Below are 25,397 nucleotides of genomic sequence, written 5' to 3' on the forward strand. Positions count from 1 at the left end.
TCGCACAGAATGTAATGGGTACTTACAGCTGACAAATATAACAAATGGGCTGCAAGGGGTCCGTAATAAGATTATTAAACATCTTCTCCACGGCGCTTGTGGGTAATGGCTCTGCGGCCGGGCGCGCGGCGAGTTGGCTACCTGCTTAAGGATGGGTCATTTGTCACCGGCTCTGACAAGGCCAGGGATTTCGGGTAATGACTTCATAACGAAATTACGGCGCGCCGTGCCCGGGGGGAGTAAATGCCACGGCACGCACGCGGCCTGCGACGCGAGCGCTCGAGGGAGAGGGCCTAGGAGGCGCCGCCACGGGCCGCGAGGACAAACTCCGACGTCACGGCTCCCCCCGGGTCAGAGGCTCGCCCACGGACGGACGGACGGACAGTGAGACGGACGGAAGGACAAGGACGGATGAACTGCGGTCGAGAGGGAGGGCCGGACGAGCGTGCAGAGGGCGTGACACGGACGGAGCAAAGCGAGAGGCACAGAAGGACGGATCGAAGGATGGATTGGGCGTTAACAGATTGGGTTGAGGGCTGAGAGGCGAGTTCTTCAATTTGCAGGGTGCGCCCCGCACTTCGGACCTACCCACACTTTACCCCACTACGAGCGGTTTATCGATTTTCCGCTCGGCGGTCGTTTTAGCCATCCAGGAGTAGAGGTGACGGCGGGGTAGAGGCTCGCCGGAGCGCTCGACGACGGCGAGCGGCAAACTCGGCGAGCGTCAGACAACGCGCTACGAGCGGCCACCCAGGCCGCCGCGAGGCTCGCGATATTCGTTCCCCAGGTACGGACGTCACGGCGAGAGGGAAGAGCGCCGCTCAACATTAAATCCCGAGTCCCATTTTTGTGACGCCGCACACACACACAAAAGGGAATTACATCGGTCACGGTCCAGAGGTGAAAACCATCGCTGTCTGGAGAAATTCAGTAAATTGTGGGGGAGGGGGTGGCGGGTTTATAAATCTCCTTGAAATGCACAGAGAATGCATGGGACCACATTAAAGCCGCCGCAAGAATGCTCGTTAAGGGACTACGGTGGCGTGGGAGGGAGTAAAAGATGCCCTGTTAAGTTTACCCAATTCACTCACTCTCTGTAAATGTGCACAGACAGCCCTGCTGTCAATCCACTGCTGGATGAGGGCCCTTCCTCACATCGCGGGCTGGGAAGCAAACTCGGGTCAGCGGGTACAGTGCGCTAGAGCAGTGCGCTCACCGCCGCTCCACCCGTGCGTTATTTACTCCGGTGCCATAGCTCACTCCCTCCATTCATCTGGCTCCAGCTCCGGATCTGGGTCAATAGCAATAATCCGGGCCATGCTTTCCCCTCCTCCAGACGTCCATCAGGGCCTCCACCCCCCACTGCGCGCCTTCGTTAGGTGTGTCCAATAAAGAGAACTAATTGATGGATCGTTTCACCCAACCCTTGTCAATTGACGTAAGTGGCCACACCTGACACGGAGAGCTCCGTGGGGGGTGGGGCGGCCGCGCTGTCTCATTAACGACCGTTAGGGACGAGGCCCAATGAGCCGGCGCTTACCAGCGGCGAGACCCAAAACCAGGGAGAGAGGGCGGCCTGCGCGGACCGGAGCGGCGCTGATGGGCGTGGGAGATGAATTCCTGTGCATTGCGGGACGTGCAGGACAGGGGCGTGGAGACGCTCCATTATAAAGGAATTTATCAGGGTTAAATCCCGCTCAGAGCGACGTGCAGCCACCACGGCACCCCGGGGAGGAGGAGGAGGGCGCTTTCAAGTCGGCCGGACTGCGACGCTGCCACCTGACATGCCAATTGCGGTCCGCTCGTCCCTGCTGCGATTTCTCTTCCTTGCTACGATTTGTTTCCACGTCACCGCCGTAGTCACTCGCGCAAACGGGACTCATCCTGGCCTCTCGGGCCCCCGATCGGCGTGACGGAGCCCCCCGTGTGCGCCCTGCATCCGCGCCGCGTTTACAAACCACTCCGAGAAAAGGCCGGGAGAGAGAGAACCTCAATAGAATGATTTTATCATCGCTAAATAATGCAAAGTAAATTTTTCATTAAACTTTGAAAATTATAGAGTGCGGCCCTGTCATATTCAGGCAATGCCCCTGAATAATTGAACGATTCCATCAGGGCCGCCGTGGATCTTGCCCGCGCGCACCTCTGCCCGGGAATGGGCCCCCCACCACCCCCCCAAAGGTTGCAAACAAAAATAAAAACACAGGACGGTCACACGGCTCGGAAACAAACGTGGAGATTGAAGAGTCAATAATTAAAATGAATAACGGGCGCCGGCGGACACGGCTCCGGCTGAAAGGGAGGGAGGGGTGGGGAGCGGGGAATGGGGAACGGGTCGCCGCGGCTCCCCCCCCCCCCTTTCCCCGGGTGTGCCCACGGTCCTCCGCGGGACGCTCCACGTCGCTCCCTGCGGGGGTGCTCCCCGGATGCCTCCCTGCTCCACCCCCCCGCGGCCCTCGTGCCCCCGTATTGGTCACGTTGCCCCCCCCGCTCCACGAGTCGCCCCTCATTGTTCCGCGTCCCCCTCCCCGACGTCCCTCGACGCCTCCCACATCCTTCTCGCGCCGCCCGGTATCTCGCCACATTCCCTCGCGCCTCCGCTAAATCTCCAACGCTCCTCCGGTTTCCTCCACCTTCCGTGCTCCCCCCGTGGCCGAAACCCCCCTCCCCCGCCACCCCCAATGGGAGGCGGAAGGGCAGCGGAGCAATCCTCCCTTGATGTGTTCGACGGGACCTTCATGCCGGTGTCCGCCGTCGTGGGTCTGAATGTCTCCTAAAACGTGCTGTCGTGTCGCGTTTACTCGCGCGAGCTCTTCCGCGCGTGCGTGCGTGTGTGCGAGACACTGCGATCGCCACCTCCGCTGCCGCCAGAAGGAAAATGTCGCGAAGGGGCGTGATGAGCCGGGCGGAACGGACGCGAGGACGGGCTAAGAGGATGGCGAGTGGCGGTGTGACGCACGGGGGGGGGGAGAAGGTTGGCATGGCGGGGGGCTGTGCCACCGCCCCCCTGTTGCAGGGGAGACGATTGCCATTAAAACCGGCAACAGTGGCGCTTAATCTTGCCATTAAAACGAAATCAGAGCTCGTGGCAATCTGCTTACGGTGGTTGTGCTCTTTAGGGCTAATGTGTCAACGTTAAATTGAATCGCAGTTTTAATTATACGCGTGCCATTAGTTAGCTTTAATTACTCATAATTTGCATATCTAGATTAGACAAGCAATTTGAAAAATAGGTCAAGTGTTTTATTTCGTATGAAACCAACATTTCAGTTCATTTGTTGCCACATGCCCATTTAACCTTCAAGTGGCACTCATTACCCAAAATTAGCCAAAGATAATTGTTCAAAATCCCGCAACGCCGAGGCTCGGCACAAATTTGCGTGGCGGAGACGATCGCGGCGCGAAACGCGAGCCGTCTATTTATTTGTTAATTCGGCCGGGGCCGGGCACGCAACGGACGTGAAAATGTGCCGGAGCAACTTCCGCCGTCTCCGAGAGGTGCAGATGAGGCTCGAGCGACTTCGTCAACAGCCGCCGGGGTTTCACCACAGCCCGGGCGCCGCTCTGGCCGTGACGGCGCTCGATCGCACCGGCGTGACGTTCTTCATCCGCCGCCGAATGAGCGACCGCCGAGTTCGTTAGCACCAGAGTGCGTGCGCCGTGACGACGGCGTGGCGGGTCGCAGGCTCGCCACGCGAGCCGCAACCTTCCCCGTCCTCGCCCACGAACCGGTTCCTGAGATAGGCTCCCTCCCCGTGCACGTCACCCTTGGCACAATCACGGTTCCCCGGGCCGCACGGCATTTGTCCAGGCCACTCCGCACCGACGCCCCTCCCGCACCGCCTTACGGCGGCTCAATTCGCCGACAACCTGTCTGCCGTACGGGCTTACGGTAGACGTTTCCACCACCGCCATCGATGACGGTCAATCCGCTGCTGGATGAGGACCTCCCCGAGGCGTCTAGCTCCCGCACACGAGGGCCGTCAGCCTCGCCCACCGACCAGCGTCCCTTGGAGCGACGAGGAGCCGTCCTGCCCGAGCACGCTCACTCCGCTCGGCAGTCGACGTGGCGTCCCTCGTGCGACCGACACTCTTTCTCAGAGCTGCGCACCGTTCGCAGCTCTGCCGGAAATGCAAAGGGAAAAGCAACGCCTCGACGTGCCTGGAGAATAAATATGGCGACCAGCTGAAAACGCCACATTGAGATTGACGCGGTTTACGGCACTCACGAGCGGCGGGAGGGGCCGCCAGCGGGCCCCACCAGGGGGCCAGCGAGAAAATCTGACACTCTTCTCAGAATTGAGCCGCCGTGACGGTGATTAACATGCGGTAGAGGCTTACGCAATGTTCCACGGTGCTCGTAACCTAAAGATTTTAACACCTATTACTGAGCAGCGGTGGAACGCACGGAATGTGTGTGTGCTAGCGCGCGCGTGTGTGTGTGTGCTAGCGCACGCGTGTGTGTGTGTGCTAGTGCGTGCGTGTGTGCTCTTCTTCTGAACAAAAGAATGAAGGGGGCGTGGGAGCGTGGCGGTGAGGTGTGGGAAGCTGCAAGCCCAGACTACTTTGGGCTCGCCTTCCCATCAACCAGAGGTGAGGAGTGGTGGTCATGGTTACTTATGCCCCCACCGAAGACGAACATCCGTGGAGGGATGCAGGCAAGGCCGATTAGTCAGATGGCTTCTATGAACTCCTGTCACAGGTGCTAGCTAAGGTGGCCCCTCGGGATAGTCATTTTGTTGGGTGACTCCAATGCCCAAGTTGGTCATGATGCTGGCACCTGGTCTGGAGTGATTGGAAGGCATGGGCCAGATCAGCTCAATAAAAACGGGAGGCTGCTAGATTTTTGTGCAGCCAATGGGCTTGTAATTACCAACACGCTGTTCCGGCATTGGCGCATCCACACAACATCATGGATGCCGGGTCCAAGCAAGATGACAGTGACGGTACAACGGATGCGAGCCCATGTCCTTGACACCAGGACCTACCGTGGAGCTGATCTGCCCACTGACCATCGACTTGTCATCTGTAAGATGCGCCTGCCATTCTTCCACCCCGGTGGTGGGTGTACACCCAGGACCCCATTCAAACCCATAGTGGCATGGCCTCAGTTGGCCGATGAAAGTTGCAAGCGAGAATTTCATCATCGCTTGCGGCTGGGGTTGGCATCGTCCCCCACTCCTCCTGATGTCGAGGGGAAATGGGCGAGGTTTAGGACTGTGGCTCATGCAGCTGCAATGGCTGCTTTGGGTACACGGTCCAGACCTCCTCAGAGACCCTGGTTGACAGAGGTGTTCAGGCTGGCTGAGAAAAAAGCAACAGGCCAAATCTCATTGTCTACAGCATCCCACGTCAGAGAATGAGCCCTCGCTCGGAGGTTCGGAGAGCCGTGAGGCGCTGCAAGGACGGGTGGTGGTCACAAATTGCTCAAAAAAGTAACCTGCAGCGCCACACCTATTACCATCATTAGGGGAAAGAACGGTGATCCAATCTCCGACCCGCAGGAACATGTTTGCAGATTTGCTGAGCATTTCTGTGAGGTCCTGGGAGAGGGGAAATTCCTCAAGTCTGGAAAACATCGTGGGACAAAGTGGGGATGACCCTGCTGAGGCTGTGGTGCTTCAAATATGGGAAGAAGAAGTCACCCCCTGTGAGTGGCTGGCTGAGGTGCCATCTGTTGAGGAAGTACTGAGGGCGATCCAGAGTCTGAGACCATGAAAGGCACGGGGCAGAGATGATCTGCCAAGCAAAATGTTGAGGGAGGGTGGCGTTTGTGCACAGACTGCCCTACACTGGACGGGTTCCGCAGGATTGGAAGGATGCCCTGGTGGTCCCCCTCTTTAAGAAGGGGGACCGCACAGACTGTAACAACTACAGGGGCATCTCACTCCTCAGTGTGCCAGGAAAGGTCCTGGCAAGGATTATTCAACATCGCCTTGCCAAACACGCTGAGGAGAGGCTTGCGGAGCCCCAATGTGGTTTCAATAAAGGGCGGTCCTGCACAGATGCCATATTTTCTGTCTGTCAGCTACAGCAGAGGTGTAGGGAATTCCAACAAGACCTACATCTCTGCTTTATTGACCAGGTCAAGGCCTATGATACCATCAGTAGGCCTGGGCTCTGGGTTGTTCTTCGTGCTTTCAGAGTCCCTGACCCACTGCTCGTGATCATTAAGGCCCTCCATGATGGCGACCGGGCCCGGGTAAAACTACGTGGCCGGGAGTTGGAGCCATTCCCTGTTCACCTTGGGGTGCGACAGGGATGTCCTCTGGCTCCCACATTATTTAACATTTATTTCGACCACGTAGTTCGTGAAGCCTTCAATAGCTGTACCGGAGGAATTTACATCTGGTAGAGATACAATGGGAGGCTGATCGATGCCTGGGTGCGGTCAAGGGATGGCTCCCTATTGCTCAACCATGTTATGTATGCCGATGATCTGGTAATTGCTGCTCACTCAGAGGAAGAGTTGGAGGCGCTGCTGCTGAACCTGGAGCTTGCCACTAAGAGGTAGGGACTTACCATCAGCCCCACAAAAACGAAGCACCTGTCTGGGTATTTTTTACCATCGGACACTCCATCCCAACAACTCCCAATTGGTGATAGGGCAGTTGTGGAGAGAGTGAAAAGTGTTACATACCTGGGCAGTGTGCTCATGACCGGCTCCAGTTTGACAGTAGAATTAGTCGAGCGGCATTATCTTTTCGTCGGTTGCGTAATGCTGTGTGGAAGCTACCTGGTCTGTCGCTCCGCACGAAGCTTTGGGTCTTCTCGGCCACAGTCATTCCCTCCCTTCTCTCCACTTGCGAAACGTGGACCCCCCCTAATGGAACATCTTCGCTGGTTAGAAACATTTAGGCTGGCCTGCCTACAATCAATCCTGGGTTTAACCAAAGTCCCATCACTGAGCTCCTCCGGCAGGCAAGGCTGCATTGGCTGGGCCATGTAGCCCGCATGCCCAATCACCGCATGCCCAAACAGCTTTTGTTCGGCCGGATCGAGGGGGCTAAACGGGCGCGGCACGGGCTAGATAAGAGATGGAGTGATGTGGTACAGGAGGACGTGGAGCTGAGTGGACTTGCCGATGACTGGTACCAGCGGTGTCAAGATCGGCCTCTGTGAAGGAGGCTCGTGAAGGACGCTACTGGGCAGTTGGAGGCAGTCGCCCTCCAACAACAACAGAGGGCGGAGGAGCGACGCTCACAACAACGAGCGGAGCGCCGGGTGGCTAAAGTATAGCAAGTTGGCACAGTAGGGGGCACAGGTGGTGCATCAGCCAGTCATCTCAGTCAGTCGACCCGTGGCACCTGGGTCTGCCCCGTGACCTCCTGTCGGCGGGCGTTCGACACTTCACGTGGCCTGGCACAAGCGTCGTGGTGATGTCACCGCCACTTAGTGGCGAATGGCGGTTGTTGTTGTTGTGTGTGTGTGTGCTCGTGTGTGTGCTCGTGTGTGCGCTCGCGTGTGTGTGCGTGCGTGTGTGTGCGCTCGCGTGTGTGTGCGTGTGTGAGTGTGTGCATGCTCACGCGTGTGCGTATTAGGAGGTTCACGAAGGCCGCTATTGGGCGGTTGGAGGCGGCTGCCCTCCAGCAACAGCGGAGGATGGAGGCGCGACGCTCACAACGACGAGCGGAATGCCAGGCGGACAAAACGCAGTGAGGTGACAGTCATCTAAGTCGTTATACCCATGGCATCTGGGTCTGTCCTAAAACCTCCTTCCAGCAGCGAGTCTACAAATTAACGTGGCCTCAGAGTACACCTAGCCTGGCACAGGCACTGTCATGACAATTAATTTCAAATGGCGGCTGTCGCTGTTGTGCGTGGGTGTGGAAGCACACCGCATCTCACACACACACACACACACGCGCGCGCGTGCGGACGGCCACTGAACTTGCCCAAATGGAGAAGATTCCTTGAATCGAGAGTGGTGGTGGTGGCAGCTGTGGTGGCAGGGATCTCGTTTTTCAGCTTTGGCGCCGCATTCCAGCGCGCGGCGTTTGCCGTGCGCACACCTCGCTTTGAGCCCCGCAGCACTGCCACCGCCGCTTAGACAGCCGCCGCACCCGCGATTACGCGGCCACCGAAGGAGCGGCCAGAACTCAACCTCGCGGCCAAAGCCGCGCTCCCTCGCGGCAAGCAGCTTGCAGCAGGAGCGCCGGCAGGAGGGGACGGAGGCGCAATCACGGGGTGTGCTTTTGTGCGCGTGTGTGCGCGTGTGCGTGTGTGCGTGCGTGTGTGTGTGTGCGTTTGTGCGCATGTGTGCGTGTGTGCGTGTGTGCGTGTGTGCGCGTGTGCGCGTGTATGTGCGTGTATGCGCGTGTATGCGCGTGTGTGTGCGTGTGTGTGCGTGTGTGTGCGTGTGTGCGTGAGTGTTGGTGGCCGGATGTGGTACTGGCCACGCCACGTGTGCCGTTCGTCTCCATCGGCCTGCATGGCTATACGGAAGATCTTTGTCTTTGTGATAGAGCCATCTGCCCTCCAGCAGCAACGGAGGGCGGATGAGCAATGCTCACAACAAGGAGTAGAGTGCCGGGCAGCTAAAACGCGGCGAGTTGGAACATCTGGGTACGTCCCTCGCCTGTCACGAGCGCCGTAGTGATGTCACCACCCCTTATTGGCAGCTGCTGTTGGGGTTGTGCGCGCGTGTGTGTATGCATGCGTGTCATCGTCAGCCAGGCTGTGAACGTGGGTCACCGCGCGGCAGTGTGAGTAATGCTCACTTATCGATGCATCTATGCGTGCACGTCTCCGCGTTTGCGGGGAGACGTGTGCACGTGTGTGTGAGTGTGTGATTATGTGTGAGTGTATAACCCTATCCTGGATGCCCTTGTATCTGTCTGCGCGTGTGGGTGTGCTTGTCACAATGACCTCTCGCTGTGTTAGAGGTGGCGGCTCTGCTCGCTGCGATGAGCGCCATTCCTCCACCCCGCATTAAATCTGGAAGGCATCTGCCACTATCTGCCAACTGGCACCTCCGCACACTCTGCCCAATCCTGAGGCGGCTGGGACCAGCCGGTGGCAAATCCACTCAACTCCAGACCGTACTACTGCACACTGCATCAGCTTCTCACATGAGCAAACAGAGCATCAGGCAGATAACGTGCAGCACCCACCGGATTTCAGTCTTTTCCAAACCACCGGGGCCTGTCTCGTGACCATGCGGAGCGGACATCGCCGGCCTCACTGTGCACCTAGCCTGGCACAAGCACTTTGTGGTGACGTCTGCACTATATAACGGGGAATATGTACTCCCTTGAGTGATTGGAAGTGTTTTGCACTGACCCTAGCCCCATGCTCTGGAAGTCGGTGAACACGAGCTTGAGAGATGACATCGGCCGTGAAGAAAACGAAGTGGCCTGGGCAGGACACGTCGCACGACGCGAAGATGGAGTAGGCCAGCGGATGCGTCTAGCGACGGAGGGACACAGCCAGTGGAGGGAGCGATCATGCCGGAGAGACAACGGCCCCCACGGAGATGGAGCAGAGCCATCGGCCTGCGCGCCGGAACGTTTGTTGCATCGCGGCACGGCGAGAGATGACAAGGGTTTATGGAGGTCTTCATCCGGCAGCGGATAGATCATGGCTGATGATGACCATTCATGGTCCGGTGTAGAAGCCTCTCTTGTGCGCTGCGATGAAGCAGATGAGTGGGATTGGGAGTGGTGACCGTGTGCAGGTTGATTCAACCGGCCGCTAGGGTGCGCGCGGACTGAAATGTCTCAATCTCAAAACGATTTCTCCGTGCGTTTGCGGCGTGGCCAAGGACGGCGCAAAAACAAAAAAGGATTTTTTTTATTTTTCCCACGCTGTAAAGATTTAAAAATTTAACGCGGGCGGCAGAATTTTGATTGCGTCAACGCTCAATAATTCATCGCCAAATTCGCAGACGGTTTGCGCCACGAAAACGGGAATAAATAATACAAAGTGTGCATGCGTGCGCAGCAACGTGTGTGCACGCAGCACCGCTCGCCCTCGCACGGAGTGAGAGACGTCTGTTGTATGCTTGACTTATCTATCCATCTAATGTACGGCCGTGCATTATTCATATTCGGATACATTATGGAAGCGCAAGCAAAGGTCAAAAACTTTTGAGATTTGGGATGTTATCGAAAACAGGGGCACAAATGACTCCCCGGGATTACGGCTCCGTCTCCGAGCGTGCCGACGCACCGGCGCAACCCCGCCGATCCGGCCGATCCGGCCGCTTTATTACCCAGCTGCCGAGCGTGCGCGGCACTTTTCCACGGCGATTCCGAGCGCCGGGGAGTGAGAGTGGGGCACGAGGAGGAGGGGGATGTATGGTTGGGTGCCAATAACGAATCGGGAGGGGCCCTCGACGAACGCGGCCGCGTGGAGTGCGGGGGACACAGGACCTACCACATCCGCACCTCTGACCGGCTTGGCTTTTTGGCTACGTACGGTGAGAAAGAAGTTCAACAGACGCACGTACATACGCACAGAGCTCGCGCGGCGTCAGCCTCGGCCTGCACGCGGCCTGCACACGGCCTGCACGCAGCCTGCACCAGCCTGCTCACCCCGCCTTCCATTTTATCCAAACATTCTCCGAGCAAGGTCTGTCTTGTACGGATTTACTGAGTCTTTCTTTCTTCACTGTGGTCTTTAAAAGTGTTTCATTTTAAATACAAAATTTTTAGGTGATCCAGAATTCTGGCTTTGGCCTAAGCCCACTTCCCGGTTTGAGCCCCTTCTTGTCAGTTTCGGTTTCACATTAATCCACGCGCTGTCGTTTCCCAGCGTCGGTGTCTTTAAATAGCGAAGGAAAAAAGCATTTCGAGCAGCGCGGTGCGGCGTGCGGCGCGCCGAGGCTCGGCACCGGCGGGAGACACCGAGCGGGCGGGCAGGGACAGTAAATCCGGCAATTTAAAAATAACGCCACCGTCACGACGAGCTGCCAAACACTCACCGCGGCCGCGCCAAACCCCGCTAACATGGCAGCGCTCGACTCGCGCGGGCAACGATTACCGGCACGGCACGGGGATCTCCGACCGATTAACCTCCGACCCCGGCGACGCGGCCGAGACCGCGTCGACAGCGTTAACCCGCGAGCCTGGCACGGGCGTTCAATACGATGAAGGCACCGGCGGCTTTTCGCCGGTGTCTCCGCACGTGCTCGCAGCGCCCCGACGGCGATGACGGCGATGACCCGCGGTGCGACGGCACTGTCGGCAAAAAGAGCTTTTGCCGCGATGCCAGATCACGGATTTGTATTCCGCTTCGACGGCGCGACGAGCGTTCGCTTGAGTTACCGTTTTGAGTCAAGGTCAGAGCGCTCTCACCCGCAGCCCGAGCGGAAAGCGGCGGCGCAATCTCGACGGCGGCGGTGGCGCCGGCGCCGCCAACCGAGTCCTGGCCGCGGGCCCCGGGGACGCCCGAGAGGCGGCCGGTTTCCCAGCGCCGCGGAGGCGGAAGGCACGGGCGCCGACGTGACCTTTGTGAGAGGTGACACAATCCCCGCCGGGGCGGGCAAGAGAGCGAGCGAGTGTGGGGCGGCAGATGGCCAGGCGAGGGGTGTCGGTGGCGAGGGTGGCGCGACGAGTGGAGAATGACGATAGCGCTCAGTGTTTTGACGACGGAGGATGCACGAGGACAATCGTCTTAATTACGACAATGATCCAAGGACGGCGACAGCCAAAGACAATGACGGCGGTGTGGGAATAACGAATTCCGCAGATGCGACTCAAATTCAAGCAAATCTCTCGCTAATTCTGCGCTTCGCTTGGAAAAAAATAAATTATCATCGTTCTCTGCAGGACGTGATATCACAGTGAATTCCTAATTTCGTGGCAAATTTTTTTTAAAGAGAGAACGAAAGACGCGGCTTTAATATTCCGCTGCGGTGGCCGATGCTGCGCGAGCGATGACTTCGCCAGACGGGACGGGCCGTGCCCTCGGCCCAACGGCTCCGGCGGGGGACGTGAAACGGCTTCCTCCGGGTTCACGGGAGGTCACCAAATTCGGGCGTTAAAACCTGCGGTTTTCGCCGCGCCGCGCGGCGCCCTGCCGCGGCAAAGTCACCGGCTCTGCCGGCAGATTGAAGGGCGCGCTGACGGATGGGCGAAACGCACGGAGGGATGGGCGCGAGGGCGCATTGAAGCATCGGGGGATTTATTGAACGGAGGAAAATGGACGCCGAAAGCGAAGGGATCGTCGATGGCGGCGCCTCCACGGGCCGGAGCGGCTCGCCGCCGTGGCCATCGGCGGGCGCGTCACCGGTGTCTCAACGCAGCAGGCGTCTCAAGAACTTTGCGAGACGCACGTGCGCAAAAGGCGACATTGATGCGCGCTCGTTATTGCGCCTCCGTAAACCCGTGTCAAAGTCAATGGCGGAATAATGACATTATTTTGTCGGGGGTGCGTGAAGGCACAGTAACAGATTGCGCTCGCAAATTGAGTTTGTTTTGAGGGTGGGGGCGGCGAGGAGGGGCGGCGAGAGGTTTCGGGGGATGCACGGAGACTCGGGAACCTCGTCGCCGGAGGTCGACGGAGAAGGACGCGAGTGACCTCGCGATGCAGCCAATCGCGAGTCGGCACCCGCGACCGCTCACCGTCACACACGTCCGACCGCGCACCCGCGATTATGATCGCCCAGGGTCGAAAGCGACGCGCGGTTCACACACGCACACGCGCACAACGTGATGACGCCCACGCGCCTCTCGCACGCCTTCATTCGCCTAACGAGCGTCACGTGATCGCGAGTCGCTCACACGCGATTGGTTGCTCGCTTAAGCCAATCGCCACGCCATCGACCTCTATGACGAGGAAAATGAAGAAAATGGGCGCGCTGGATATTGAAATTGACATTTTTAAAACAACAGCGATTAAAGGCGCCAAGCCGACAACGCGGAGAACGTAGGGTTCGAAACCGGGCTCCAGCCACCTGATGAAAGTGGAGCAGTGCAGAGACAGAAGCAGAGACAGAAGTGTGTGACCTGCAGCGTGGTGGGTGGGCGAGTTGTACGAGACTTGCGGCGTGGCGATTGAACACCACAGCATCGTGTACGAGTTCCGACAGTTCGTTTCTCGTCAAACCGAGTCCTGAACGTGGGTGGAGCAATCAAAGGGCAAGGTTCACGGTACCCATGGTAGTAGTCGCAGTAGTGATGGAAGAATTCTAAGGCGACCGACTGCCGGTGAGCGAGTGACCAGAGTGACTCGGTGAGTGGTGGATCATCAACCACCCAGACTGCTGCTTCAGGTTGAATTCTCTGTGGCGCAGCAGTGAGGTGAGAGAGAGCTTGGTGCTCCACCACAGATTTGGCAGCAGCAGCAGTGGAAGGATTCCAACTTAATCCAACTCTGTGCTTGGTACAGCAGCAGCAGTGATGATGATAGCTCAAAGTTAAAGAGCCTCTGTCAGAATTCTGCGATGGCTCCTGAGCCAGGCGGGTAGCACAGCCGTTCCACCACTGCTCCGACGAGGGTGCCGTGCCAATGGGTTTGCTCTGGCCAACAACAACACCATATGTTTGGTTCTTTCGGTAAAGTCACCACGTAGAAGGGAAACAATAAAATAATAAAAATATAAAAAATAAAATTATAACGACGTTTCGACTACAACACAAGCAATCATCATCAGGTGTGAAAACCACTGCAAGAAAATTTGAAGAAAACAACGACACCCTTCAACGTTCTGGGCAGGAGCTGCAGTGCCGCCGGCCCCATGTGAAGTGACCGTCACGACTGGGGGGGTTCGTTTGAGTTGCACGCGACGGCGTCTTTGTCACCAGAATTGAGAATTGTTTCTCGAGTCAGGTCCCGTGCAACCGGACGCCCACTGCGATCGCCGCGATCAACGGAACCTCGTGGCGGCGCCCGCCGGGAGCGGCGTCACGCGTGCGGCTTCACCTGCCGCCGCCAGCAGGTGAAGCCGCCGATGCAGCGGGGCCACGGTGGCACCGGGCCAAGAGCCGCTTGCCAAGACCGCAAACTCCCCACAGCACTCCGATAAAAACAAACACGGCGACGCTGGCGCACGGCGTGAAAGGCGCCACGCTCCGTCGCCGGGGGAGCGACGCGGCCGTGCGGGAACGGTGCCGCGGGCGCCGGCGTGGAGGCGTCACGCGCCGGGAAGGGCACCGGGGGCAGCAGCGGCGTTCGCGCGGGTACCGCTGCTACCCGAGAGGACCTTGAGTCACGCTCGATACCCACAGACTGATGCAGAGAGCCACAGACTCGCAGAGAAAGCCACAGATGAACACAGAGAGCCATAGACTCGCACAGAGCCACAGACTCACAAAGAACCACAGACTCATGTGGAGACCCACATGCTCACACAGAGAGCCACAGATTAACAGAGAGACCCACAGACTCACACAGAGAACCATAGACTCACACAGAGAGCCATAAACTCACATATAGATTCGTGGTAAAGCACGATTGGTATGTGCAGAGTGAAAGTAACAAAATGGAGCCCCCTGTCTAAATTCTGCCTCCCTCCCTCTTCAGGGTTGGGGCAGTGCTACGTCAGGATTAGGGTCAGGGGTATGGTTAAGGGTAGGGATAGGGTGGAGGGGGCTGGGCGAGGGTCAGGGCTAGGGTCAGGGGTATGGTTAAGGGTAGGGATAGGGTGGAGGGGGCAGGGCTAGGGTCAGCGCTAGGGGGGATGGGCCAGGCTTCTCGGGGTTCAAGGGAGAGTGGACGACGGCGACCAACTCAACTCAACTGGGAAGACACTTGGTCGTGTAGACGCGCCTCCACCTTGAATCGCTAATTGTGAATAAGATCCCTTCAAACGACGCTCAGACGTGAAGAGACCTCAAGTTAACGCCTTTGTTGCACCGACAAAACAATGCCACCAAGCCCTGGACGCCACGGCCACCGCAGCAGCTGGGGACGGACGCCGTCATTTTTCTTCGCGTTCAGATTCCTGGCGAGACGCGCTGCCCGCCACCGTCAGGACGTGTTTCCCCGTCGGCGTTGCCGCACGCAACTCCCCGCGTGGGCACGGCCCGCCCCGCACGCGCCACGTGACGCGGTGCCGCGCGGCGGAACGAAACCACGCGGGGACCCTCCCCCACCCCCGCCCCGCACCGTAACGTAAACTGTGGTGGCGGTGGAGACGGCCGCATTACGTAAGGTGGACGACCCCGGTAATGGAGGCGCTGGCCAGACGCCGCGGACGGGAGGAACGGCACGTCCCGTCTTCCACTCCGCTCGCGGTTATTTCCAGCCAGGACCCGGGCTGACCGGCCGCTGGCAAGGCGAGCGCATCATTAGAAACCCTTGCTCGAGCCACCACCGTCACTGCCACGACGACAACCCCCGTCCCTTCTCGCGTCCCCCAACCCACCACCCCCATCTTCAACTTCACCGCCCGCTGCACCCGCCCCCGCCCCCAAAGCCGCCCGACTGCGAGCGCCAGACGAGCCAAATATACCTCCCTGTGTGCAGCCCTATTGACCCGGAGGTCAGAGACGCGGGAGGCATTTAGCCGGCGGTGTTCGCTCTCCAGCCTCCGCGCCGAGAGCCATTCCCGCACGACGCCGCCCGCCCACCCGTCAGCCCCCTACTTGGGTCCCGGTTATTTTATTGACGACGGCAGCCTCCGGCGGCCCGGGCCGAGTCTGAGGGTGGTATGCCCCGTCCCCGTGCCCGTCCGCGTCCCCGTCCCCGTCCACGTACCCGTCCCCGGCGCCGGCCGTGACGGGAGCCGGTGAGGACCGGCGTTGTGCCACGCAATTACCGATAGCGGCGATAGAGAAAAGAGATTCTGTAATTTTCCTCCCGCATTTGTTTTGAATACCTGCGTGTTTGTCAACTGCAGAGGAGGCGCAGGAGGGAGGAGATGGAGGAGGAGGTGGGGAGGAAGGGAACACGTTGTCCGGGACCAGTTGCTTTGTGTTAGGAGCGAGATGGCGCAAATCAGGAATGGCAGGAGGCTCACGATCCAACGGATCGTGCAAACTAATCCATTTATTTAGCGGCGAAAAAGTAAATAAATATAAAAAAGAATAACGAGCGCCCTACGGACAATGATCCTGTGTATCCCGCGGCAGGGTGCGCCGCGAAGATTGTGTCCGCGAGCGGATGTGCGTTACGGGACGGCGGGCGGCTTGGAGGGCGAGCGAGCGGCCAATTAAAATCCCTGCTCCGCCGCTGAAGAGACTCAAACTCTCACTGCTCATCGGCATCGTAGTAATCATCATCATCATCCATTGGTTAATCCGCTCCTGGATGAAGGCCTCCCCTGAGCCGCCTCCCGTGCACAGAACCGATCTCGTCATCGCTCCACCTCCTCGGTGGACATCCTCTCGGACGCGTTCCAGTGCTTGGCTGCCGCTCTGTTATTGGTGTTGCCCGCCGTCCCTTCCGGCCGTGAAGTGTTCCACCACCACAGCGCGGCATCCCGTGGGAGCTGCCCTGGTGCAACGGTTCACGCATTGCAACCCAGAGGTCGCTGTGGTGGCGAGATGTTAACTCCCTCGCCTGGTGTGCAGGAGGTCGTGTGTTCGATCCCAACCCTGACACCTATATATTTGGAGTTTGCATGTTCTCCTCGTGGTCACGTGGATCGGCGTGGATCGGCGTGGATCGGCGTGGATCGGCGTGGATCGGCGTGGATCGGCGTGGATCGGCATGGATCGGCGGCGCCTCGCGTGGTGGGTCAACGTGGAAGAGTCGGCCAAGCATCTTCCCAGATGGGCTCCCTCCAGTGGGGGCCCTTCCGCAGGCAATGACCGAGCCTTTAATTTTTCACCGTCGCATATCCGACCGTCACATATCTGCCCTGACCGATTAACTGCCCCACACCCAGAGCAGTATTTGTGCGTGATGGTGTGACTATCATAGACCACGGTCCCGAGCGAGTCGGATGCGCGGCGTCTTACTGTATAACCGTGCTGCGTGCCATGGTCAAGGTTACAGAGACCAGGTACGGAGGGTCAACCCTACATCAACGTCATCATCGTCGTCAACATCTTCATCTCTCGGATCCAGCACCTCGAAAACAATCATCCCAATGGACAAACTGGGCCCCGCCATAGAACCGTGGAATTTCCACCGCGGGTGCAGATCGTCCTAGTGCTCGTACGAGCAGGCGAACGCCGCCGGCACGCGGCTCGGTAACCCGTAACCGGGTTGTTCGAAACAGGCTTCCATAAAGATGGCTCCGTCGCGTGGAGCGATCGGGGCTCGTCTATTTATACGGCGGCTTTGGCCCCGGGAGAAGGACGCTCGCGCAGGAGCGAGCGCTCGTTTCGGGTCAAGTCGACCTTGGGGAAGCCCCACGCGGGCGGGGGGGATGGGTGGCGGCGGTTCTGCCAGGGACGAGGAGCAGCGCCAAGGCTCCGCGCGCGAGCGCTTGGCTCGCACGCCGGTTGGCACTGCAGATAGTTTTGCGTGTCGCGCGGGACCGGGTGCAGCTTGGGTCGCTGGCGCTGGCTCAGGGCAAGGCCCTACGGCAACAGTAGCAGCAGGGGAGGGGAGGTGGAGCGCAGGCTGCGGCATGAATACCGTGCAAGATAAATGTGCAACGCGTGCGGGGAACGTCGTCATCGCCACGTTGCCGCGACCGAACACGCCAACATGGAACCCGATGCAAATGTCGTACCATCGCGGCTGCTGGCTGCACAGACTTGTTGAAAGAGGTGGGAGTACCCACACTTTATCACACCACACGCAACAACCTGCCCCACTGGTTTACATGCCGCGGGGATGACGACATCGGCACGCACACACACATACTGCGCGCGTACAGCGTGCAATTGCCATGGGCGAGTGATCTTGGTGTAGAGGACGGTCATGCAACATGTGCCCAGGGGTATGACTGACCGGGTACTCTAGTTTTAGGCTGAGTGGACCTTGAATTGCACTTCACAAAATGGCAAAAGACAAAGAACCCTTTGTTTAGTCTCACAGACTGTTGGGGCACCAGTGAGTCTATGTCTCCCCAGCGCTGTTATTTACATACTGCGGCAGGTACTCATTTAAGGCTCAGCCGACCTAGAGGAGGCCCAGAACAGGTTTAGATATTCGCCACTATGCTAGCCGCAGTGCGATAACCAAGACGCTACCGCTTCCCGTGGGGAAAGCACAAGCGTGTGTGCGCGCGCCCACCCGCCCCCCGCCCGCACACACACGCGGACGCGGGACGCGCGCACGCACACACGCACACTCAAACAGCCGGACAGCAGCCATCGATCGCCGTCTCATTCATCCGTCTAAGAGGATCTCTGCTGCTGTAATGTGTCCTCTTTCAGCCACTCCAATTCCTGGATTAAAAAATAAACGTTCAGCGGACGAGCCGGAGAGAGTGACACAACAAATAAAACGGCAGAGAGTGGAGGGACGAACTGCCGCAGCTGTAAAGCGCACACACGCAAAGCGCTCCCAGCGCATTCACGGCCCAGAGAGAGCGTGAGAGAGAGCGAGAGTGAGCGAGAATGGGGGGGCGGGGGGGTACGGTGGCCGCGTACGGAAACGGGGAGCGCATCGCGACGCTGCTCGGACGGGGCCCACGTGACGGAACGGGCGGCAGCGGCGAGCCGCAGGAACGCAACAAAAGGGGGGGGGGGAGGTGGTGAGATGATAGATCGTCCCGGGCATCATTAGCCGACTTGAAGCACGCATTCGAGCGGAGCAAAATATTCATTTTCCGCGGGAAATAAAGGCCGTCGGCGCAGGATTGGGGCCTGCGCCGATGACGAAGACGGCCCTGGGGACGGTCCTATCTCTCCCCTGTGCCCGGAGCGATCGCGAGCCCTCGGGGGGGGGGGGCGGGCGGGCACGTTGGCACAAACCCTTCAGAAGTCTCCAGAAACCTCCAGGCCCCAATTTCATCTCTTCGCATGCAGTCTTTCGCGAGCGCCTCTCGCACGAAGCCACCTGTTGCCGACGCGCCGAGGTAACCGATCCAAACTCGCGCCAAGCGCTGCCGACGACAGCGGCGTTGGGGACGGAGCGCCGGCGGCGGCGTAATGCGCCGCCCCTCGCGATGCACCACCCATTAGCAAGGTTGGCTATGTACGGTGCAAAGCAGTTCAGCGTACACACACGCCACCGCACGACGCGCCGAGACTTGTGGCTTTCTCCGCCGTTGAATTTACAACGGGAAGTGATTCAGGACGGCTTTACTGCCAAATTGTTCTGTTTTTTTGTTTTACACGATTTAATTTGTGGAATATATTCTGGGTGTGAAAAATAAGGTCAATTGAGATGCGGGAATTTTGATGCGGGAGGGGGGAAGGAGGCCTACACCGAGCGAGTCACCAGGAACATCTTCACGGAACTAATGCAGCGGTGCAGCGTCCTGGGCGGCGCCCATTAGCGCGTTGCGCGGCTAATGTGCACACACGCACGTGCACACACACACAAGCATGCGTATGTAGTCAGATGCACAAAGAGACTATGATCTCTCGTATAGCCTTGAGTGCTGTTAGCGAGCACCTGTTAGCGAGTACACGAGGGGGTGGGTGGCCATCACCACGCCCGGCCACCTTTGTCTCCCCAAAGGTGATGTTTACCAACCAGGTCCGGTGCAGATAATCGTAACCGGTGTTCGTACCACGGCACGCTAATCGCTACACTGCCGTTCGCCGCCACACACATACGAACGCGCACAATCACGCGGACCCACAGACTCGCACAGAGATCCAAGCCAGAGAACCCCGTACAGTCTTCTCCAGAAGTGCTGTTAGCGCTCGCTGTGGGTGTGAGAATGGACCAGGCGCGCGTGTTAAGGCTAAAACGGGAAACGTTGGAGAGTTGTGGCTCTCACCGCACACAGCCGCCTTTGTCTCTCCTGTAACGATCTATAAATGTGCAATGCGCAAGCATCCATCCGTCACGCTCTGTGTCTCCTACAGGGTTCTTCGTTTCAAAACAAAACGTGATACACAAATAGTCCTCTTGGCAGTGCTCCTGGCTTAATAATAATCAACGCCACCAGAGAGACTCAAGGCTAAGAAATGTTAGGATCAGTTCCTTTGTGTATATCGCTGATGTTAGTCGTGGCCGGGGATGAACCTAGGTCATCGTATTCCCCAACGTCATGCGCTAACCACTGCGCCACCGCTACCCTACACACACAATGCCCATATGCACACACGTGCACGCGTGAAGATGTGCAAGTACGCACGTGCGCGTGGTCCATTCTCACACCGACAGCGAGCACAAACTATCGCACGTGATCTCTGCTCCATCGCCGACGCGCTCTCCCTCACACAACCGCCCATCCACCCACACATCTGCCAAACCAACTCACCACATCGCACAACCCGGCCACACCATTGAGTAATGCAACCAGTGGTAAATACTAAACAAAGCTGCGCCATTTGTTCTCAACTCGCTTTGAAGAGAGCCCGAGGCCCGCGGCATCGACCCGGCAGTCCGCGAGCCAAACGCTGCCACTAACACCGGAGCGCAAAACCCGTGGCGTGACGGAGAGCGACGGCGCGACTTGGCGCTCGGGTAAACCTCCTCCTCGATCGCGGCGGTGGCGAGTGTAGCGACGGTGGCACCGACCCCAGAAACCTCACAAGCGGAACTCAACGCAGCAGCCACATCATCACCGCCGCAAGCCACGAACCCCTTGGCAGTAAATGTGCGCGCGAGCGCCGGCACGCACCCATCTATATTTTATCGCGAGTAGTATTAATATTTTTTATTGCAGTTTGTTTTTGGCAGAGAGCGCTCGCGAGGATATGCTCGTTTTATGACCGCGAGGTGATGTCATCTGGGCCTGGCCGGCCTGCGCGATTATTAACTTCCATTGGAAGCCCTTTCCCCCCGGGGACGATGATTAACAAACGTCGCCTGGCATCCAACAACTTATTTGTGGTTGCCCAGTGGGCCAGCCAAGAAACAGTTTTGGCCGTAAAGCAGGCCAGAGGATTCTGCTCCGAGCTGCGATTACATCACCGTATCTTGGTAACGCGGTAAATAAAGGCCGTTTGTGCGCGCAGCCCGGAGGACGGAGCCCTCTTTCCATCCCCGCCATCGCCTTAATTACATTCCTCTGCCGTCGATTCGCATTAAAACCGAAATATTTCAGACGGAACATTAAAACGGCTCGCCGCGGGACCGCCGCCACCGCCGCGATGAACATTTCCGATGCCGCCTAAAATAAAGGAAATAAGACAATAAAAAATATAAAGATCCCAAATCAGCCCCGGCTGGGTTCATTTAAAACGCGAGGCTCTGGCGTGAGCGGCGGGCGACGGCGGAGCGCTCGCCGCCTCCGTGGGGGTTTTCCGTGGCGGCGCGGTGACCGAGTAAACAAGGCCCAGGGAGGGCTCTGGAAACGGTGTTCATACGCGGTCATTGTTTTAGGACAAATAATGAAAGAAATAAAGCGTAGACCGGCGTGGACGCCGCTGCACCGCCGTCGTCCGGGCCGGAGCGGCCACGCTCGGGGAGACCGGGCCGAGCGGAGGAGACACGACGGCGACGTGGCCATCCCCGCCATGCCGGGACAGGCGTCGTCCCAATTACACGTCATTTAAATGTGCCGTGTGATCACTTGACACGTGCGATTTGTAATCGATATCTGAATTACACACCCCAATATGTATCTCAATAACGCAACGTGCGGTCTATTGGCCACGTGCATCTGCATCACACCGCTGCAGTAATTTGTAATTTGAGAGTATTTTTCTCATCTCCGCGGCACCGTGACAGCTTATAGCTCGAGGTTAAAGAGATGACAACATCTGTCTCTACTCACAGGTAGCGTAATTGATCACTGGAAGGGGCTGGAAGCTGTGATGATGATTGTAGCAGTAGTGGAGTGGTGATGATGATGATTGTGGTGGAAGTGGTGATGATGCTGCACCAGAGCTGGGCTCCACCGGTTCCCCTGGGAAGCTGTGTGGGCCGCAAGTGCCCGGCGCTGCTGGAGAAAGCGCTGACGATGGTGAAGCCCCTGCCAGCGCATTCCAGTTTCTCAGTGGGGTCTCTTTGCGAGTCTCCGGTTCTCTATGCCAATCTGTGAGTCTCTGTGCGAGTTTCTGGGTCTGTGCGAGTGTGGGTCTGTCTACGAGTCCGTGGCTCTCCGTGCGAGTCTCTGGGTTTCAATACGATTCATCGATGCGAGCGCATTCCAGTGTCTCAACGAATCCGTCCGTACGCGTTATCACGCGACCCCGTGAAATCCAGCGGCGGAGTTTATAATGTCTCCAACCTGGAGCCACGCGAGCCGTCGCTGGCACCGCGCCACTGCTAAATCCGGAGAGTGGCGGCTGGCACGAGGCTCCGGCGACTTCCCCGCCCCCACGGCCCGCTCCCCCCCGCCGCCCCCGCTCCGTCTCCGCCGGCGAGCGTCGCAATACCGAAACCCATCAGGGCGCGCGGTTTACGAGGCGCGCCGCCGCTCAAATGAAAATTTCACGGTCTCCCAGGGTCGCCCCGAAACATTTTACGCCTCCCCCGCCGTCGATTGACGGCCGCCGCTGTCCATCACCAGCGGCGATCAACGGGGGTGGCCCCCGTCGCACGTCGCCCCCCCCGAAAACGCGACGGAAACTGTTTTTGGGTCGCAAATTCTGTTTGATTAGGACGCACGTCCAACGCGCGCGCCGTGCTGTTTTAAAAGCTTTGCTTTAAGCCGCTCGTAATCTCCCGTCGGCCTCCCCGCTGGCTCGTTTCCCCCCCGCCCCGGCCCATCCAGGAATCTATAACCTCCAGTCATTTATTGCTTCCTAACGCCTGCATTAGTTACCTCTTCTGACGACCGCTTCCTCCCCGGTGTGGGACGGCGCGTGGGCAGCAGCGGCGGCGGTCGAACGAGCGAGCGCGCGCAGGAAGGGGCCTCCGAGGATTCCGCGAGGCTCAGCGTCCCGGAGTCGTCGGCGAAGAAAATTATTCACCGGTCAAACGTCTGGGGATAAAAAAAAACAAACACGGCAACCGATACGGATTAAAAAACAAACACCGCGATTGGTAAATAAACCTCTTCGCCCTCGCCCGGCGCTTATTGCAACGGCGAATAAATAAACCGGAGCAAAAGGCAGCGACGAAAAACACGGGGAGTCATTAAATGTTAAGAATAACAGAGGAGGAGAGCGCGAGCCAAGAGTCCGGGCGCGCAGGTGAACGCGGCCCACGCCAGTGCACAGCGGTGGGAAAAGTTCCACATTCCCGTGGCAGAGGCCAGACCATCCGGAGGACACTGTTGACATTCCACATTTATCGGCCACGGCGGGATGATGCGTCGAGTCAGCCGAGGAGCGGGAGATGACGTCGCATATCGACGTCGATCGGTCGGCTCACGGCGCGAGCGAAACATCGGTTCCAGTTCGTACGTTGCATGTCACCGGTCCGTGTGAAACACATCTCCTGCACACCTGTAATTGTAATGACAACAGCGATAGGAGTCCCAGCCAGATCACCATAAATGCGCGCAATCTCAAACGCTCTCCCAAGCCACCGGCAAGGCTTGCCAGGTGTTGTAGGCGCGAGGCTGCAAGGTGCAATGGGGGCAGGGGTGGCGGGGGGGAGCGGCTCCGCACCGCCACCCCTGCCCCGTGTAGGAGGGAGACAGTCGTTTCTGGAATTGGTCAAACACCCCAATGGAGAAGTGGCCTCCTGAAAAGAACTCTTGAGACTCACGACTGGCATTGCCGATTACGAGCACACGCTCCATGGCCACACGGCATGCGATGAAGTGCGCTCGCACACACAACGCATCCGCCAATAACACTGCCCTGATAAGGAGAGCGTAGCACGGATGAGGTTTCGCACCTTGTTGGTCGCAACGAGCCTTGCGTGTGTGTATGTGCAGCACTGTCACCATTACTCTTGGTTTCTTAGCAAAATCACAAAGATAAGGAGTGCATCCAGCACTCACCGATTCACTCCAGCCACTCTCTTGCCTCCTCATCACTTCTCCATCACCATCACCATGGTTACTCATCGATTCTCCAGCTCGCATTGAGGACTCGAGTCTATGCCAGACTGTGACTCTTTCGTCTCAGCCACGCTGCGTACAACCACCACCACACCGCAGGTCACAACAATGTACACGCTCACCCTTTCACTCACTCAATCACTCACTCACTCCCCTACTTTTCCGCTCACCAACCAACTCATCAACCCGCCTACATCAGCCACTCACCACCCTGAAGGTCACACCACTTCTTTCTGCTTCCTACCTCGCACTGCTCCAATTGGGAATTCAACTCCCATTGCCCTCTTTTCCCACCCAAGCTCTACTCAAAACGACGACAACCTTGCTCGGTTCCAGACACGTGTTGGCAAATCTTATGCCTGACGATGTCGATCATGGTGCTGTTGCTGGCCGCATGACGTTCTGGGCCCTGCACTCAGCAACCATGGTTTTTATATATGTTTTTATAAAACGGGACCCGGCGTAGACACGCGTGGGGTTATCCGGAGGGAAACACCCCGCATCGAGCCACGTTCCAAGCCGTGTTTGGCAGAGAGAGACGACACTCGCGTCCCACGCACGCGCACGCACCACGGGCAGCGCAGGTAGCGTTTCATCGCGACAACTACGGTGCCAGGCGGCTCGTGCGCACTCGCACGCGGCATCACCGCGCCGTTATTATTTTGGCTCCCGGGCCGGCCCACCACGGCGGGGTCCGCGTATTTATTTCTGCTCGCGTTCGCCCCGCGAAACGCACACCGCGTCCACACGTACGGCTCCACCTAAACAAACACGGCGTGCGGACGTAGCGCTCGTAATAATAATAGTAGTAGTCGTAGTAGAAGGAGTAGCGGTAGTCGTCGTGTGAATAGCGAACGTGGAGTTGGACGTGACGGTGGCGGGCGGCCAGAGCGGTTGGGTTCGCATGCCAAATCAGATCGGCAGGGCAGGGGAGGGGAGGCGCCGTGGTTAGCACGTGGCCACAACCGAACCCCCACCCCCGCATGACCCCCCAACCCCGCATGGCCCCCCACCGAACACCTACGAAATGAATCGCCTTGTTTGGTGACGCAATGGAACGAATACGCCGGCCGCAGCCGGCACATTTAAATAACGAGCGCAAACAATTTACGGCCGGTGGCGGGGGCGGGCAGGGTCGCCGTGTTTACACAACCCGCTCGGGTTTTCGAGAAAACAGCCGCTCTGGAAATCGCCGGATTCGAGGTTTCCTGCGGAGCTCACGGACGGGAGGATCCCGCTCGCTCTCCCACGTGGCCGCGCGGACCGCAGGGGGCCGGTTGGGCTCCTTGCATCCGCTGCACCTCTCCGTCTCGGCCGCGCTCTCGGTGGCACGGGATGAAGAACCCGCTCGGAACTCGGCGGCGCAGCCCTTCGTGCGAGTGGACGGCCCACGGAAGCGGATATCGAAGAGCTACCCTTGAGAGCCCTTCAAATGATCTCCGGTTCACACACAGCCGGGGGCTGAGACCGTCCACCCGCTACGCTTGAGAACTCGGTTTAGTTTAACATGGGCGGGACGCTGCCTGGATTCAAA

General features: G+C 58.4%; 1 protein-coding gene across 4 annotated transcripts in view; it reads right to left on the bottom strand.

Moving 5' to 3' along the window:
• The window catches only part of LOC116943970 (thyroid hormone receptor beta), a 125,395-nt gene that overhangs the window by 63,535 nt on the left and 36,463 nt on the right, over window positions 1–25,397 (bottom strand). For all 4 annotated transcript variants that reach the window (XM_076068031.1, XM_076068034.1, XM_076068030.1 and 1 more), the window contains one exon: window positions 22,676–22,834. The gene's annotated coding sequence lies outside the window, so the exon portion shown is untranslated. The remainder of the gene's footprint in view (window positions 1–22,675; window positions 22,835–25,397) is intronic.

Source organism: Petromyzon marinus, chromosome 19 (genome assembly GCF_048934315.1).
Source record: "Petromyzon marinus isolate PM22_M1 ecotype Great Lakes invasive population chromosome 19, UKy_Petmar_22M1.pri1.0, whole genome shotgun sequence".
Lineage (NCBI taxonomy): Eukaryota > Metazoa > Chordata > Hyperoartia > Petromyzontiformes > Petromyzontidae > Petromyzon > Petromyzon marinus.